Source organism: Onychostruthus taczanowskii, unplaced genomic scaffold (genome assembly GCF_017590055.1).
Source record: "Onychostruthus taczanowskii isolate IOZ18803 unplaced genomic scaffold, ASM1759005v1 scaffold22, whole genome shotgun sequence".
NCBI classification, from domain to species: Eukaryota; Metazoa; Chordata; class Aves; order Passeriformes; family Passeridae; genus Onychostruthus; species Onychostruthus taczanowskii.
Window position 1 is genome coordinate 3178355 of NW_024499462.1, and position 19202 is coordinate 3197556.

The following is a 19202-nucleotide window of genomic DNA, read 5'->3' on the forward strand; positions in this document are numbered from 1 at the left end:
TTGCATATTTTGTATTCTGGTAGGAGGTGGGAGGTCACACTCAGACTCTTCCTGACAAGATCCAAATTCATATTATCCACCCCCAGTTACTGCCTAAAACATATAAAAAGTTCTCAGATAAAGGATTTTTCTCTTTCAGCCATGTGTCCTGATCGCTAGGCTGAGGATTCAACCCTCTTAGGATCAAAGCTTGAATTTTTGTTTAGAGGGGAGTCCCCCTATCCAAAACCCTGTGGTTAAGGCATTTCTTGAGGAGGTGAGAGACAAGGGTTTGAACTGCTGAATGCATATCTCATGCTTCTTTTCAAGAGCATGCTAATTACTAGACTGTGATATGAGAAGCAGACGGTGTTGCCACTATCAAATTGGTTACTCAGCCTGGGTTTCAAAAGCAAGTGGCCCCAGCCTGAAGACTCAAGTTTGAAGCAGTGCTGGGTCAGTGTGCCCACAGCTGTGCTCCAGGGTGGGCTCTCTGGGCTTGGCTCTCGGGCTGGAAATGGGTTCAGCCAGCTGTCCGAGGCTGGGCAGTATCCGGGGCAGGCAGGGTGATGTGGGCAGCAGTTAAAGGGCACAGGTGGCTCTGGTGGGGGGCAGAGGAGAAGCCTTCTCTAGCCACAGTTAGGGAATTAACTTTCTCCAAATGCTGAGTTGTACATGCAATGTGGCACTATGAGAGCTGTTGAATATTTTGTCATGAGACCACTAATGAACTTGATAGCCACCACATTCACCAGTTGGTGGAACAGATTTACCCATCATTTCTGAGTTTAAGTGAATGGGACTTTACTTGTGGTTAAAGTTGTGGGGTGGTTTTTTTTTTGGGGTTTTTTTTTTTTTTAATACACTTCAGTCTCACTTAAATACACTTCAGCTGGACTGGAACTTTTAACAGTGTTATTTTGTCTCCTCAAGTCTCCTTCAAGATAAGGGTTTCTTGTATTCTGAAATGATGTGGCAGAAGGCAAAAAATAATCTTGTGACTCATTAGGAAATAAACAGAGGCATAATTGCCATCTGTGTTGCAGTCCATTTAATCTTTTCTCTCTCCAGTCATGGAAAAAAAGTTCATAAAAAAAAGTTGAGGTCTGGTTTTGTGATATTTTTGAGAGAAGGTAGCCTAAAAAAATTACAGAAAAGAAAGGAAAAAAAAAAACCAATACGGGCGCTATACATTATCTTAGACAAAATGGATTAAATTTCTGACACCCTACTCATCAAATTCTGACCTTGATTTGACCCCATTGGCTTTTTACTGTTTGATGTTCTCAAACGATTTGGTGCCACTTTTCCTTAGCAGTGCAGTTAATTTTGAGTGTTAGATAGAGATCAATAGTCATAGCTTGAAATTGGCACTTTTGGACGAAAAATATGTTGTGTGGCAGTAACATAGATTTGATAGTAGTTCAGTTAAGAAAATGGTGTACTCTTTCATTATTGTTTTCAATGACAGTATCCAGAGTGTTACTTCATTCTCCTACCAAGCTTCTGACAGTCTCTTGTAATATCTTATCTATCAAAGAGTTTTCATTCCTCTCCTTTCATGCTTGGCTTCTGGAGTGGAACTTTATTTAAAAGGTCCCTGAAATTAGAAAGAATGGCCATGGCACTTCTGCTATCAAGCTCCTCAGTAAGAAATAAACCCCCTTACTTCTAGACTTGTGTCTGGCCTCCTGCTTGCCCACATTGAAATCTCATTTACTGTGCTGGCTGTGTGGTGGAAGCTTGACTGTCAGGAGGAGGTCAGTGGCCTGTTGGATAAGATTTAATCTTCTCACAGGTAGGTGGATTTTGCATACTGCCTTCCCCACCTTTGTCCGTGAGAAAGTGCCCTGTGCCTTGCTTTCAGCCCATTGCTGCAGTGAGAGGTGGGCCTCCATTCAAGGGGTGTTTATTCCTCAACTGCAGCTTGGAGTATCTGCCTCTGGAGGATACAGCTGCTCTGCTGGGCTGGGGCTCAGGCAATCTCTAGGGCACAGGATTTGCCAGGACTGTGCTCCTTTTTGTGGGGTCCCACTCCAGAGCACTTGGTACTGTTTAGGTGTAAGGAAGCTCTTCTTCAGGCTTCCATCAATGCAGGTACTGAACATCTTGGGGAGTTTTCAGCAAGCCACTAAAAACTGGCCTCTGTGCAGGTGTGTCCTTCCTCCAGTGTAACTTTGGATTTCCTGACTAGTGTAATCCAGATTTGACAGGTGGTTTAAAATCTGTTTGACCAAATTCAATTAAATTATATATGTGGGGAAGGGAAGAAAACACAGATGGGCCAAGGAGAGGCTGTAGAGAGAGGCACTTGGGAGAGAGGTCATGACAGTCTCAGGTTCAGGGAAATGTCAGCCATGGCTGTGCTTTTGTCATACCAAGGAAGAGTCCAACCTTTGTACACAGATGAATAAGGAGTCTGGCTGCAGCATTCTTCTGCTCCTGGAATGATTTGATTAATTTTGACGTATTTTCTCGGAAAATTGTGAGCACCTCAGTTTCAACAACCACTTGAAAAGCATTCCCATAAGTCCCCCCAAATCTTGGTTGAGTAATTTGTCACTTGCCTTCTGAGGAGCTTTTTTAAATGCCAAGCACTAGCAATTTCAGATCAGAGAAGTCCTTAGTTTCTTCTAGGCTGCTTACTTGAGAACCAAGTGCCCAAGCAGTTTTACACAATTTTTTTTGTACTACTTGGAAGCCAACATGTCCAGTTTAAGACCATCTCAACTCCTGTTGACTGTTCTTGCAGTCCTGATACCTGACCTTGTTGGAGAAGAGAGTGCATAATATGCAGAGCAGTGGTTTGGATGGTATGCAGGATCTTTGGGTGGTGTAAATAACTGTTAGTCCAAGAAAATCAACAGATCACTGTCCATTTACAGTCACTGAAGATCTACTCCATGCTACTAGTAGTAAAGTCTCTTTGGATCAAAATAACATAGTGAGATTCCCAAAAGGCAAGATTGTCTTAGTTTGTTAAAAAACCTGTGGTGTGTAATTATCAGTCTTTCCTAGCCCGCATTCAGAAGTTACACAGAGTCTGAATGCAAACACAGGCTGCAGGGAAAATGGAAGGGCAACCAGGGCCTGTTTCCAAAGGATTCCTGCATCTGAAGTAGGCATCTCAATAGAGATGGCTCTGAATAGAAGCAGTTGTGGTAGGTGCACCATGATGCCTTTCATGAAGAAGTGGGGACTTCTGTCCCAGGGACAGGCATCTGCAAGTGGTTATATTTTCCTTTCTGTTTTCTTTAGATTTAAGTCTCTGGAAAGTGTGTGGACAAAATATTTCTCCATGACTTTCTGGCTGTTTAGCAGAGGAGCAATGGCAGTGATGGATAAAGACTGCTGAGAAGGAATATTGTAGGTACCCATGACTCATGCTCTTTACCTGACAGCACCTCTGGGGCCTGTGGGTATGAAATGGACTTAGACCTTGTACTAAGGAGCTTCACACTTTTGTTCTCTGTCTCCAGTCTGGAAATGCTTTGCGTACTGCCTTCCTGACATTTATCATGTCCTGAAGGCAATTGCATATAGCATGCTTTTTTATAGGCCTGTGTTCTTCCACCCATAAGCCCCAGCCTGCAGTCAGGAGGGCTTAGAGATGTACCAAAGCAAGGCTCTCCTCTTGTGTGACCTGAGTTTGGCTGCAGCTGTTTGAGGAGATTTTCCCTGATGAGCACACAGAAAGTGTGCCGCGATACCGACTTTCAGATGTGTGGCTGGAATTCAAACATCACCTGTAGACAGAACCCCATGGGTACACATCTACATGAGGGCTGAAAACTTCAATTCCTTTTGAGGGTGTGTCTTTGTGACAGTCTCCATCTGTAATCAGTAAGCTCATGATAAATCACAAATTCCTCTCCTGGAGACCAAGCATCAGTGGTGCTGAATACCAGCAATTCCCATTAGCTTCAATAGCCACTGCAGATGCTGAGCATCCTGGTTACATCTGCTCTCCTTCCAGGGGGCCACGCTGTCCAGTTGCCTTTGGGAATATGTGCTGGGCTCCTTGGCTGGGATTTGTTACTGATAGAATAAAGTTACCACACTGCTTTAAATCCCATGTAAAACCAGAAACAAAGATTTAGTGAAAACAAATCTTTAATGAAAGTTTGACTACAGTTTTTACCATCTTCGAAAAGATTTTAGGTAGGCTAGCTTCTCACATATCTTCTGTGACTCATATGTAACCCTGAGCAGCTGCCTTCCTTCCCAGGTTCAATTTTAAACCTAAAAGAAGGTTCAACCTTGCCTTCCCACAAGCACTGAGTGTGTTTTGAAAAGCAGTGCCACTGCTTTCAAAATGCCAAGTGCATTACTTGTGGGTTTTTGTAGAGCAGCTCCAAAGTGTGCCAGTGCATTTTTCTAGCTTATAGCATCAGCTATTCAGACAGATGTATAACAACTTGATTGACTATACTTTTAGGTGATGCCATTGATTGCTAAAGCAACACATGCACTTACAGGTAAGATATGCTTAAAAATGTCTTGCTCAGTCAGGAGTGGAGCCCTTAATCTGCTCTGCATCCTGCAGTTCGCCAGGAAGGCTGGATGCTCTGTGGGAGCAGAAGCAAACTCCAGAGCACTGAAGAGGTGAATTGAAGACAGTAATCACTGGAAGACTTGACATATGAGATTTGATCACCTTGCTGAATTCTGGGGATTCTTCAGGGACAGGATCTGTGAGAAATCCCTAGCATGCTGCTAGTTCCATCAAATTTATTTTAATAGTGAAATGTTTTTAGAAGGGAAGCTGGCATATTGTAAAAATATCAAATGATAATGTTGTGGTAGTTGATATACAGAATGTGCATTTGTAGCCTGGATTGTTACGTGCTTCTAGGTTTGCTAGAAATTTTAGGTACACACTACAACTTTTAATGTAGGCAAAATACCCAGCAATATTTAAGTAAATTATTTGGAACAGGAATTGCAAAGTCAAAATAAATGGTTTATTTGCTTTATTACCAGGGACTACACATGTGCTGCAGTTGGGCTGGTTTATTAGAGCCAGATGAAAAAATGCTGCCTTCAGCTAACTCCATCTCTTGCACACTGTCTTACTGTGATATCTTGTGTACACCTGTGTTGGTGTGGCATGGCTGCACTCTTTGCTTTACTGTAGAGAAGGGAGTGCCTGTGTCTGGGGATCTGGAAAGAAGCATTTTTGTGGGCACCCAGCTGGTATGTGGGGCATGAGTAAGCACAGCTATGCAGCTTTATAGATTGAGAGCAGTATTCTGGATAGCTCAGTGGTGCCTGTGCTGTTTTGGCTGAGCTGTTTTGGTCTGTGGCTGAGTTTGTCTGAACTGTGGTTATAGCCGTGTTGAACAATGGATTGCAATAACATTCTGGGGCTGCTTGTAGCAATGGGATGAAAGAATGGATTGTGATAAGGGAAGGAAATACTGGACTTTAGTGCTTTTAGGAGTAATAAAATGTCTGCTCTGCAATATGTTTGGCAATACATATAGAAACAAATAATCTGTGGGGTTGCTTAGTGTTTTTCCAAGCTTTTGTTAAAGGTTGTTAAAGGTAAAATCTGGGCCATCTTGAATACAGTGGAAAACTGCCTTTGCCTCTTTTGGATCAGGATTCCTCCCTTTTGTCTGTGCCTACTGTACTTGGTAAGTCACCAGAACTTCATCACAGCTAACCTAGGAAAGCAGAGAGCATCTGAGCTGTACTTTGGAAATTCAATGTGGTGCCCAAGGTAGTGCTCAGGGGCAGGTGTTGTACCTGGACACTCCCATTGCTTGTCTCCATGCTGAGGGTCTTCTGAGCAAAGAGGTGGGAAGAGCCAGCAGGAAACATAGCTGCTTGAAAAGAAGGCTCAGAGATGGCAGGGGACTGATGACAAACCAGGGGCACAGCTGGGGAGAGACCCTGTTAGCCTGACTGCCTCTGATCACACACAGTCTGTGTGTGCAAGGAATTTAGATAGGATCACAACTAAGTAAAGTTACATTGCTTTAAATGCATCCCAGAAGAAAGCAACTTCTGCTCCAAAATCCTAACCAACAAACAAACCAACCAACCAGAAAAAAACTCTCAATTGCCCAGAAGTTTTGCTTATAATGGGCATTAGTGCATGGATGTTCTCCAAATGTAAGTGACAAATATTTGGAGTTGGAGTGTGTGAAATGGTACCATACCTCATTTCTGAGCAATGCAAACCTGGACCAGTTTGGCCATGGGCACCTTTCCTCTCATGCCTTAATTCTTAGTAGATAGATGGTAGTGACTATTTGTACTTTAAGTGCTGCTTTTCCTCTTTTGACCTCAGAACACTTTAAAAAGGTGGGATACTGCCTCAGGTCAATTGTGGGCTGAGCATTTCTGTACTGAATTTTAACCTAAAGGGCAGCTACAAAGCCCAGTTTATAAATCTCTCAGAGATCTTAGAACAGTACTACTGATCTCCAGATGATAGCCTCTTGGATATTATTGCTGAAACTTTCTGAAAGTAGTGCAAGCCAGGAGGGAACAATTAATCCTCAGAGTAACCCCATTTACTCTAGCAGTTTGGCCCTGAGGGAGTAGGAGCACTTGATGTCTGACAGCAGCCCCAAATGTCAGTATTTCTCCACTCATTCATTTGCTGCTTGCTGTGGTAGATTTCATGCCATTATAAGCTGTTTATGTACAGCCTGATCAAAGTACTTAATGACAGGGTTAATTTCTATGTATAATGAGGAAGTCAAGACAGGAGACAGGTACTGTGTAATCGAATTTTTCATTTTGGAATTTGTTTCTCTTCATGTAGGGCTTAGCTTTGATTTTTATTACCATTAATGTCTGCATTTACTGTTATTTCTAGTTTCTGAGATGAGCTAAACCTACTGCAGAAATAGGCACTGAATTGTTCCAACAGCTTCTATGAAAGTATGAGAATAAAGTAAAAAGAGTCTATAACTTCTCTGCAGCACCTCAAAGTGCAGTTTGGTTTGGGAGACCAATAAAACCGCACTTCTTGAACAGTCTACTGAGACATCTAATCCTTTTTTTCTGACTCAGTAGGTACAGATACAGACATGGATGCTTAGATATCTCTATGCAGCCAGAGAGACAAAGACTATGTTAAAATCTGGAAATCTTATAGTTTATGAAATGTGTGTCTTCAGCAAGACTTTGCAGACATAAATTAATCCCAAGAGCATCCCTTTGAAAGAGCTGATATTGAAAATGAATGGTTCTCCTTTTTCTAAAGATGGAATTGGTGCATTAGATCTGCATTTGCCCTGCTTATTTTGATTTTCATTTTTAGGTGCACTGAGTGTTGTAAATATTTCTGGACATTCAGAAATCTGGGGGTACAGAAGTGCTGGAGGCCTTACAAAACACAAAACACTGAGCCAGCTTCAGGAATCAAGCTGGAGGTGGGGATGACATTAAACCTTGGTACATCCACACTACCCTGCATCCACAGTTTTTGTCTTTTTCTAGCACTTTGTATATTTCAGAAAAATAGAGATTTAAAAGTTCATGCTAAATGCTGTGGACCACTGTTATCCAAGTTTCCTTACGGCTGAGGTAGAAATCCTTCTTTGTGAGGAAAGTGTGCACCTCTATTAGCACCACTGTGCAAGCTGTAGTTTGCAAATGCGGTGGGAGGCTTTGCTCATGCTAATTTGGGCTCAGTCATGCACCTCTTTTCCTCTTTTACATGCAAATAGCAGCTGTGTCAGTCTCTGGGATGCCTGCTTGTTCCTTTAACGGAGAGATTCCAGTTCATACCTTCAACCAGTGCATTTGTGCGTGGGCAGGGGTATAGCGCAGTGGTACAGTTGCTGACAAGGGAAGAGCTGTGACGGAGGTTGGAACAAGTTAGTGAAATAGAGAAGTCTTGAAAGAAGACACTGAGCTTTTCTTGTATGTTTTCATTTATTTAAAAAAAAAAAAAAGTGTGGGAGTGGAGAAGAGCAGAGATCTACACAAAATGATAATCCTGCCCCCATAAAAAGGAATCTCTTGACTCTCTTGACTGCCAGAGAGATCCGTGTCTTTCTTCTGACCCGAAGGGTTCTGGCAGCAGCCATGAGGCTGGAGCACATCAGTCACCAGCCTGTGTAGCTGGGATGGCTGTGGGCTGAGTGCAGGTGCTTGGATTCCTCATGGTGGTGCCCCGGTGCTGAGGGAGCTGGGCTGGTGAGCTGTCCTGCTGCAGGCATCATGCTCCAGAGGGTCCCTGGCCTTGCCAAGCCACTGGCTGTCCTGTGCTCTGCTCTCCCAGGGTTTTACATGGTGGAGTGCAGCACAGCTGCCCTGCTGTGAAGACAAGGAAGCTCATGGTACTTGCTTGGACCAACAGGCAAATTGAGTATAAAGCATATTACTGTGGTGTTATTTCTTCCTCTGTCTTCAGCCTTCTCCTCTGCTTTATGGTTATGCTACCTGGACCTAGCCACCACCTTCCTTTGCCTCTCCTGCTCTTGTCACAGAAGTCAGTGCAAAATTAATCAGGTGAAATCATTTCTATGACATCACTTCTGATGCTGTTGAACTTACTGAAGGAAGTTGGTATTAGTACCACACAGGCCACGGAATGTAAGCGTTGTATGAGGACCAGTTTAAAAGGGTGTTTGATTTAAGGTGCAAGGATTTGCAGAAGTCTGGAGTACACAGTTTTCTAAGAAGGTCATCTCAAAAACAATAGAATATCCCTGTGAAGTTCTCAGTTAAATCTGTGGGCAGCTTGTCACAAAGGTTTTCAGAAGATGACAGCTCACTTTTTGGAAAGCCCTCACCCATGTTTGTTTTCTCCCCTCAAAAGACTGCCCTGATGTCAGTGCCATAGATTCAGGACTCAGTGTATAGCCAGGATTCAGCTTGCGTTCACCTCCTTGTGTGTCCATGGACATCTTTGGGGGCTGTAAAATGATAACTGTGATGTATCTGTCTCTGACCTGTTTTCTAATCTACTTGATCATATCCCTTCTGTGTGTGTGCAGGTGGCAGAGGTGGAGTCAGGGATAGAAACACGCATACATGCTTTAGTCATAGTAATGGCATCAAAGTGATGCCACCTTTGCGTAGGGAAGGCCCTTAAACCTCTCTCTAGCCTCTCCACTGATCCATGGGGAAACAAGGCTGTGACCTGTAGAGTTTCACTGACTTCAGGTTTGACAACCCTACGTTAAGTGGGTAATATGTTGTGACACAGCAGGATAAAATTCTGGCCCTAGTAATGACTGTGGATTTTGGTATTGGTTTTGGAAGTATTTTAGGCTTTCAGCTGTAGAAATTAGTGGCAAATTACATGATGAAATAATCTAGTTATTTCCTATCAAACAGGCTTTTCAGCAATATGGCTATTCCAGATAATGCTTTTCAAATTGAACATCTTGAGCTATTGACCCCAAAAAGAAATAGATGCATACGACAGAATTGCTTCCTGTCTATTTAACACTCATGTGTAACAATGTGGGTGGGTCTGGTTATGTTGTTCTCCACTGTAATGACTATTTATCCAAAGCAATTTTTTGCCTGGCCTAAATTTTGCAAAAACACCTGGTCTTTAAAACTTTTTGAGAAAGGGTGATATTTGCACCTGACATGTCTACAAGTAACTTAGATCAAGTTATTGATCGGTCCTGTATATGTCGCTTTGCAGTGGGAGGATGAGACAGAGAGGCCAATCTGTTACTGCAGCCATCTACCACTGCAAAGCAATAGCACTAATGATACAGGTTTTCAATAGCTGATTTATATTATCCTGCAGTCAACAAGAACTCATGATTTTGTCACTCTGCTGTTTAAAGAAACACTCCCAAATGCTGGCAGGCCCCAAATCTGACCCATCGTAACACAGCTGCTGCATTACAAGCTGGGGAAAATGGAACAAAACCCCCCAAGTCCTCCAGAGTGTGGTCTGGACAAGCTCTTTGCTCACTGGGCAATGGATGTTGTGAGCCCCCAGTTCATGAGAGGCTCATTCTAGGGAGTGATTCCTGTTAAGATTCACTTTAGTTCCATCAGCTATTCACTGGCATTGTGCTATCCAGAGGGGAGGATGGAGTTACAGCTCTTTCTCTGGCCAAATACTGCGCTTACCATCTCAGTGACCGACTGCTAGTTTGGTGGTGATTAATGAGAAATATGGGTCAGTGGCTATAAATGAGAGGCTTCCCCTCTTCCTTCTAGTGATATGAGTGGGCAGCACAGAGGAAGTGTGTGCAGAATCCAGCATGGAACAGAGCTCCTGAGGGAGAGAGCAGCAGCAGTGAGGAGGTGAGTTTGCTGGAGAAAGCTTTTGATGAGCCATTCAAGAGCTGGCCTGGGCAGTCAGTGGGCACAGCCCTATCCTCTCTTTGGATCATGTTTGAACACAGCAACATCAGCTCGTTGAGGCTGAGGTCTTGTTTTGGGTGCTCCTAGCAACATATATATGAGGGAAAGGCTATGTGGGAGCAGCCAGGCACTGAGACAGAGGAGTGGAGATGTCGTGTGGAGCTCTGCATGCTCAGGTGGGCTGACCTACAAGGACAAGCACTGTGTTTTTGGACTTGTACACACCCTGTTTTCATAGAAACATTTCATGTAGATTTGTAAAATGCAATAGCTGCCGAGCATATTTTACACAGTCACAGCCTAGTGACTGAAGGATCCACTAATTAAGAAGCCTCTAATTAGGCTTTTAAATGATAAAATGTAATGGCTCTAGTGCAGCTGTTGTAAACTATAGAGTAAATTATATCCAGTTGAAAGAGGCCTTAATTATGTAATTATATAACATACTCTAAAGACTTAGAAAGATAAAAGAATTTTTAGTATCTGCAATTAAAAAAAAACAAGGGAGTAACAATAGAGCTCTTAAACCAATGAAAGCAAGGAAATTTAGAGTTAATCTGAAAAGCTGTGCTGGTACTTTCTTTTATTCTCATGTTGTTCTAATTTTTGGAGGGTTGTTTTTGTTCTTTTTTGTTTTCATGATGGATGATATAAAGAACTATTGTCAACCAGGAGTTTATGTCCCCTGCTTTTGTTTTTCTTGCTTTTATAGGTCCATGTACAGCATTGATGATACTCAGCAAACCTTCTAGGGCTTCATTTTTGCAGAAATCCCTAGCAAGAGCACGCTTATTAGACGGCTTGTCTCCTTGCATTTTGATTTACAGAATGGTTAGTTGTTACACGTGCTTTTCTGAAGTCAACAGGACTCAAATGCTGGTCACATTTGGCCCCTGGAGATCATGTTTAGTCCCCATCTAGCGTGCATGTTGTTGGTGCAATGTTGGCAGCCATTCTCCATGCTGGACTTACATCCAAACCCTTTTCTCCACTTGGTATCTGGGACAATTCAGCTAAGTGGAGATTGCACTCTGGGCTACTTTTTTATAGGGCTTAGTCCTGCTGCAGTGAAACTCAGGAGAGTTTAGCCCTTGCCCACTGGGGCTGGGCCAGACTCCAGTCTGCTTAGCCTTTAGACACCAGCACGCTTCCCTTCACCCCAGCTCTGCCTGACAGTGCCTCCTTGGGAGCCTCACCAGCTCTGTCTCCAAACCTGCGTCTGCTCTCAGCCTCCCTCGCTTACCCAGCCCTGGCTGCTGCCCTTCCTTGCCATCTCCAGTCACAACTGACACTGAGCAAATGCCTCTTTATAGAGAAAAGGAAAGATGTCTCTGATGTGAGCCTGGTGGCTTTGCTCATCTGTTGCCAGTTCTTTTAATTTCTCCAGTTACTGCTCCTCAGGACAGGGCTGTGCTTTTTGTCTCTGTGAGCTGCAACCACATAGAAGATACAGACTGTAGGCTGTGATGTGGAGAGAGCTTAGCTCCTACAGCTGTTCTTAGGAATTGGCCTTCACTGCTGTAGGACCAAGCCCTCCGTGACAGCCAAATGAGTGGTGCTTTTTTTGCTTATTCCAGCCACATCCAAGTATTTTTATCTGGAAATGTCACAGTGAGGGAAATAAGGAACACAGATCTCATAGTAAATTTTTATAGCTGATTAATTAGCCCAAAGAGTATTAAATTGTGCTAATGTAGTTTGCCTCTTCGATGCTGTCTTTTGACTTCAATGGAACTAAATACATGCTTAAAGTTAACTACATGCCTAAGTGCTGTGGTGAATCGGGGCCTAGGGCATTAATTAGAACTTGGCTCAGATTTACTTTCAAGGCTTTTCCCCCTCTTTTTTTTTTTTTCTTTTTTTTTTACTCTTCAGCGCTCAGCAGTTTAATTGGTATGCAGATGTTCCCCTTTATTGCTGGCAGAGGCCTCTGTCACTGTTCTGAAGGTACTCAGACTTCAAGGCTGGTACAGTGGGCAGGAAGAAACCCCCCCTGAGGGCTTTCAAGCTTTGTGGGAAATAATGATATATGAGACAGGGATTCCTTTGGAACCTGAAGGGAACATGACAGACAGAATAATATGGGAGGAAAACATTGTCTTCACAATTGAGACTGATGGTCTCATCTTGTCTCCTTGTTATTGTTACCAACCAGGACTGAGATGAGCTTTCTTATGAAGAACTTCATTTTGTGGCAGGTTCTGTATGTTGGGCACACTGCGCTCAGTGGTAGCTTTCCATCTGAAGTACAGATATTGACAGGCCCTGAGGAACCCTTTGAGGTGGTGGTTTAGCCTAAAACCTAAAATTCCTTCCAGCATTGAGATGCATTTTGTCAGGAATGACAGTTGCAATTTGATAATCTTTTACCACTTTGCCTGCCCATGTGAAGAGTTGTTGGGCTCAGGAGTGTCAGCTTTATGAATCAGATTTTCTCACACTTTATTAATTTCACTTTCCAGTGGTTAGTGCACGTTTGCAAGAGACAATTGATTTGCAGGGATCTGTGTAGGATGGAGCAAAGCTGGAACTAAAGCAGGAATGCAAGTTGACAGCAATGCAATAGCTCTAATTGACAGACACCAAAAGCTATTTAAAGCAACATCTCCTCTGATATTTAGGTTAAAAATGACCCTCAATTTGTCCTCAGGTTGCTATGTCCAAAAAGAAATGTTTTTTTATGTATACTCATTTCAAATGGATTAGCCAAAAAATCAAGTTTTCATTTTCTATACTTTTATTTTCAAGTTAGAGATTATTCAAACTGCTCTTGTGCAAGGTACTGGAAGATGGCTGTTTCTTAACTCCTCCAGCGTAAAAGCTGTCTTTCAGGGGAGGCTTTGCTCATGTGAGATTTATGTTAGTATTTTTTGGCACCCACAGTTTGCATTCCAGCTAATGGGAGAAGGACTAATACACATACTGTATGTTGTGGGTGCAAAAATGCAAATAGAAATTACACCCAATGTGGAAAGGGCTAGGAAAATGCACCTTCTTGGATGTGAGAAGGGCAGGTTAGGAAACATCATCTTCCTTTTACAATTGTCTGTTACTCTTTACATTTCTGGAGAACTGGGATCTTGCTGTTAATCTTACAAAAATAGATGCTGTGGTGAAGCCTCAGGCATGAATAAAATTGGATGTTAATCTTAAAGCAGATTTTTTACAGCTATGCACTCAGAGCAGTGAATCCAAATGATTTTGGAAACTCTGTGGTTTTTACTTATTAGATCAAAATGCTGTGGGGAAAAAGGTCAGTGGCACAGGTACATATTGTAACATTTGGGGCTCCTGAAAGTTCAGTAGATAAGCACAGCAAATATTAGACATCTCTGACTTGACACAAATAATAGGCAAAGCTGAAAAAAGCCTGCTGACAAGAGGAGTGGGTGTTGGTGGGTGACTTGCTGCAGTTTTAGAGCTGTTAAGTGTAGGTTTTTTAGCATTTTCATTATTTAAAAGTGGAGTGGTAGTTTCTTCACTCCTTCTGAAAAGTTACTAATTTACTCTGAAATATAGGGTAAGCCACAATGATTTAACAGATTTGTAATATGCTTTAGAGTGACTTTAAGTAAGATACCCTCCTTCTCTCTGAGCTTCCCACTGTCTCAGCTCTGCCCTCGTGCCTTTCTCTGTGTACATCTGCACCAAAATGCAAAGCAAGGGCTGCCCCATGCATGACTTTCATCTGTATCTTGTGTTGGCTGGAGTGCCTGGATGGCTGTGACCACTGGTGCTCATGCCGATTTGCCTCATTGCCAGAGTTCAGAAAGACTGACAGTAACAGGCTGAGCTGGCTACGTTTGGATATTGGGAATAGCAGCCTGGACTCTGGAGTGATTCAAAAGCTGCTGCTCTGCAGGTGGACAGCCCTTTCTTGGAGGAGCCCTGACATGCAGAGCCTGCCTTTTGCCTAATGCATGGAAAGTGCCTAGTGGAGCATAGCCAAGGGCTGTGATTAAGGTCCCCAGGATATTCCTGGGATACAGGCAGTGTTAATTAATCTGTGGTCCTCTGTATCTGATTCAGAGAAAGCAGCTGAGTTGTATTCCCGAGGGGCTGTCCAAGAAGGAAGGCAGCCTGCAGGGATGGAAGGTGCTCAGGACATTTTCTTCTGTTGTCAAGCTGAAAGGTGTCATGCCCACAGCTGTGCTGAGTAGCCATGCCTGTGGCAGGATGCTTCAGCTGCAGGCCTTTTGCATGGGTGATATTTGAATCTGATGGTGCCTCTCTAAGAAAGAGCTGGTCCTGCATTTACTCAGAGAGATCTCTAGTGGTTTGTGGTAAGGAATTGGGACCTGGGGCTGAAGCCACAACCTCCAGGACCAAACCACAGAATTTACACAGCTGCCAAGGCCTGCCCGTTTGCCTTCCCTGATGAAAGTCTGTCATCACACAGCTCTTGCACTTCTGTCTGCTCTAGTCCTTATTGGTGGAGGGAAGAATCTGTTTTGTTCAATATAGCAATGATGTCTAGCTCAGTTTAATTTTACTAGCTGCTGCTGATTTGTTGCTAGTCAGTGCATCCATGGATTTGTTTAGTGTAACATGGAGGGGTGTGGATCAGAGACAGAGACAACACACACTCAGTGACAGAGACAACACACACTCAGTGGTCCTTGTGACAAACAGCCCTGAATTTATTCCCACAGCTCCTTCTGCAGAAGCTCAAATTTCCCTAGCCTACACATGTGATCTGTTGAGGTCTTAGCACCATCCAGGTCTCTGGCCAGTGATACATCTGCATTTAGGGCTGAATGACATTGTCTGGGGGTCCCTGTGTAGATTTGAATCCAACCTATCCTTGCCCACCCAGGGACTGTAATGCTACAGTTCAGTATCAATAATCAAGGGTAGAAATATTTGAATAGAAAGCTAGGTGGAAATGCTGAGTTCTGGAGGACTCCAGGATTTGTTTTGCTCTTCTTTGTTTGCCTGTTCTAGGAGGTGTGAAGTGCACTTGTCCATTCGTAACTGCAATTATTCAAGATGAACAGGCCTGAAAGGACACTATAAGTTTCTCTTGCTGTCTGGTGTAGTAAAGATCTTGTCTTCTACAAAACATTATGAATTAAAGCTTTTGTTACAAGGAGAGGTAGTAAGTTTGTGTACTCAGCTTCTATTTGGAAGAATATTTTGATGTGAAACGTTTCTTTTTCCAGAGGCTTGAGCCAATTGCTTTTGGTCTGGGAGCTTACAGAATGGGTAAGTGCAGCTGAGTTGTGCTGGGTAGATGTTACCCTTAGAGATTTGTGCATGGATCTCTCCTTGGCCTGAACTGGAGAAGGGCAAGAGTTTGTTCACTTTTGTTTTCTGTCACTGAGAAAAATGAATGCTGTTCTGTAAAGCTATAATTTCTTCCCAAGTAGATGATGACTAAAGAAGGCCTGAACTGAGTATAGATAATTTTATATTTACTTGAAATGAATGTAGCTCATAACTCTTATTTTAGCACCAATCTGGAACACTACTGTGAGCAGATTTATGTCTGCTTCTTCCCTACCTTGGCATTCTGGCATTTATGCACTCACTGGTAGTGCACATTCTTGCAGTGATATTTGGGAGTTTAATGAAGCCCAAGTGTCTGAAAGGTGAGTGGGTAAAAGGTAGATACTTTGAGATCCAAACCTATTCCTTTTGTGTGCTCCACAATCTTATTTTAGTTCTTAAATATGGTTTCATTCTTCTGATACTAAGAGTCAGCACTGATTTCAGTCTGTGAGTCATCAGGAGAGTTATTAACTATTTTCTAGATGCATGGTCCTTTGTTGGAGCACTGAAAATACCTAACTTCAACCATGTGTTTTTAGATGAGATACTCACAGGAAGCCTTTTCTGTGATTATGGAAGAGCAGATTTAATCTGGAAGTCATTGAGAGAAACCAATAAAGAACTTCCTTGATGTGATTTTTGGAGTTACTTGCTGGAATTGAATTGCATGGGTTTGGGTATTGGTCATAAGGGCACTTGAAAGCTTAAAGAAGCTTAAATGTAGATGATAATGAAAATGTTATTGGTATTTATAGGTTGGTTGATAATGTCAACATATTAAAGTGATATAAAATATCTCTTTGATTTCATATACAGTGCCTTACATTATATAGTTTATTATAATAACATGATCCTTGATATACACTGATGATATGTTTAGCTTTGTAACTTTTTTTTTAGTAATCCAATTGCCCTGAAATGCCATATCAAAAGTATCTTTATTACAGAACAAGTACAGTTACTGTCTGCCAGTGTTATCTCTATGAAAGCAACCTAAGCTAGGAAAGCACATTTGGAAAAAACGTGCCAAGCAGAGGTGGTTGGTTTTTTTTTTTTCCTTTTGTTAGACTTTCTGGGAACATTCATTAAGAGTTGGAGATGTGGTCTTTCAACTAAATTTCTTTCACCCAGATTATATGCAAATTGCAGCATTCTTCAAGGATAAAGTCATATGCCACGAGTATGATATTAGCATTTCTTTTAATAAAAATAACTTTGAAATAGGTACCTTGTTTGGTGAATTGCCTTCCTTGTCATTCATCACTGTGTAACATCTTTGTAGAACAACAGTAACTGGAAGGAAGGAAAATACTGGACAGTGTTTCTTGGAAATGGGATTGGCTGAGGTCTGCCTTTCTGGAAAAGAAATGCTGATTTTGGTTCTTTATTTTGTCCTGGCCTTTTTATGCTGCTGTGTACTGGAAGAAAGAATAAAAGTGAGCACTAGATGAGCCGTGAGTTCCCTTTGGACCAGATCTTGGGAATCTCTGCTCTGACACATATTTTGGGGTTACTTTATCCTGAGGGACTTTATTCACAAAATCTCAGAACATATTCTTCCAATAAGATTTCATGTAGTTCGATAAATGTTTGGATAAATTTCATACCATCTTATCAAAGCAGACAATAGTTCTTTCTTGAGGAACTGAGCTTAAGTAAAATGCTTATTTATGTTGGTGGAATAATAATTAAGAGTACAAGATCCAAATCAGTGCTTTGTTATTCTGTTGCAGGAGTAGGCTGAATCAAGCCTCTGTCAAGAAGCACAGCTGAAACACTGAATTAACATACCCAAGACAAGCACATCAGGAGGATAGCCTTCTACCAAGAATAATGTGGAGATATACCTTGTTCACGGAAGCTCTGGAAACATCGTGAGACTTGGACAGACACAATGCATCCTCAGAAGGCAGAGATGTTGCTGCTCTCTGAGCATTGCACACTCTGTGTTCATGCCTGATGGAAATAATGCCCAGTTTTGGGGGAGCTTGGTGGTATGGGAGACAGTCACAGCAGCTCTAATAGGGTGGCTTATCACTTTCTTGTGAAGCCAGGTACAGATTCTGTTCTCTTTTACACCCACAAATCTGGTATAATATTAATTAGATTGTCATTAGGTTGCATTAGTGAAGATCCATAAAGCAAAAAAAGGAAAGGTTCTAGACTCATGCTATAACTTGGTATGTCATTTGTATGAAGGGGGTGAACAGAGATCATTAGCCATGAAACACTGCTTTTCCAGAAATATGAAATATTTAGGTAAAATATCTAGGTAAAATCTAACAAAAATTTGATTACTGCCTGATAAAATGGTGTCACTTCCCTTCTAAATAGATTTGATCATCTCCTTAATGCAAGCCCTGCACCTTCACCTAGATTCCTTTCCAGGCAGCTACAGTGGACCTGCTCACCAATGGAATTTGTCCCACTGGATTCTTTTTTTTTTTTTTTTTCTGTGCAGTTGAATGAAAAGTGTGTGTCTTTTGAAGAACAGCAACTGAAAGAAATATTGATGACTGCCAGGGCATCTACAGAAAAAGATAAGAAAATTACTCTACTACAACAGTGAAGACAAAGGGGCTTTGTTAACACTTTCTTGTAGGTTGTATATATTAATAGTAACAAGTAAAGTTTTGTATTTTTTCAGAGAAACACACAAGGCCTTGAATTGTATTGTTTTAATTGCAACTAACTGAATGAATTAAGTGGAAAATTGCACACAGTACTTTGATTGTCTAATTCTCTGTATGTGAGGCTTTGGGAACAGTTTGTTATTATAAAAGAACAGCACTAACCAGAAATCAGCCAACATGTAATTGCTAGGCTGAGGGGCAGTTTGGGGAGAGCTGTTACTTATTTATACATTATTAAATAAAAGCACATAATATGAGGATCATCTCTCACTGCCTCCACTTCATACATTACTCATCTTCCTAAATTTCATGGTTTTGTACTCCCTTAGTACATTGCTGCTTATAACCAGTGCAGGCATCAAAACCACCCACATCCAGGAAAGGAGATGCCTGTGCATTTGTTATGATGGCAGATTTGGTTATGGGACTCATCAAAGATTATGAACCTTCAGTTCAAGGAAAGGAATCTTGACTCAAGTTTTAAAGGTTGTTTTCAGTACCTAAAATACACCTGGGCACCTGGGACTGTTCAGGTGGCTGAAATTTTGGCTGGTGTTTCCACTTGACAATGTACCTTTAGAGATTTACAGTCAGCCAGTACCCTAAATAGAAGACTTAAGAGCAATTTTGGCATTAAATTTGACAGAGTTCCCCCCAAAAAATTGGTTATGTAATTCCCATCAGTTTTGGTAAGAATCAGGTAACTTCTGGTTATCTCCAGTGGTTCTCACTGCTCACTTGTGCCTTTCTACCATAGGAAACAGCCACTTGCAAGACACAGAGAGAAGGCAGGTGGTGATTGGACTCATGAAGAAGGTAGAGCAGTACTTCATTTTCAGTGGTTTTGACTATTACAGCTGTCCTGGAGGATAGAACTGCCATTTGTTCCTTTAGCACAGATTTGAGGGCTTTCTTCTAGGAAAGCAAGGTCTATTTCAGAGGACACAGAAGCAGTTCCTTGTGCCATGTAACAAGGGGTTGGGTTATTCTGGCCTCACAAGTGAGATGCATGTCTTA

General features: G+C 42.1%; 1 long non-coding RNA gene across 3 annotated transcripts in view; it reads left to right on the forward strand.

The window, feature by feature from the left end:
* The window catches only part of LOC121336128, a 30439-nt gene extending 12040 nt beyond the window's left edge, over positions 1-18399 (forward strand). For 2 of the 3 annotated variants that reach the window (XR_005952695.1, XR_005952693.1), the window contains one exon: positions 17286-18399. This is a non-coding gene — a long non-coding RNA (uncharacterized LOC121336128). The remainder of the gene's footprint in view (positions 1-17285) is intronic. The other variant, XR_005952694.1, reaches the window with a different exon arrangement.
* Positions 18400-19202: the final 803 nt, after the last annotated feature.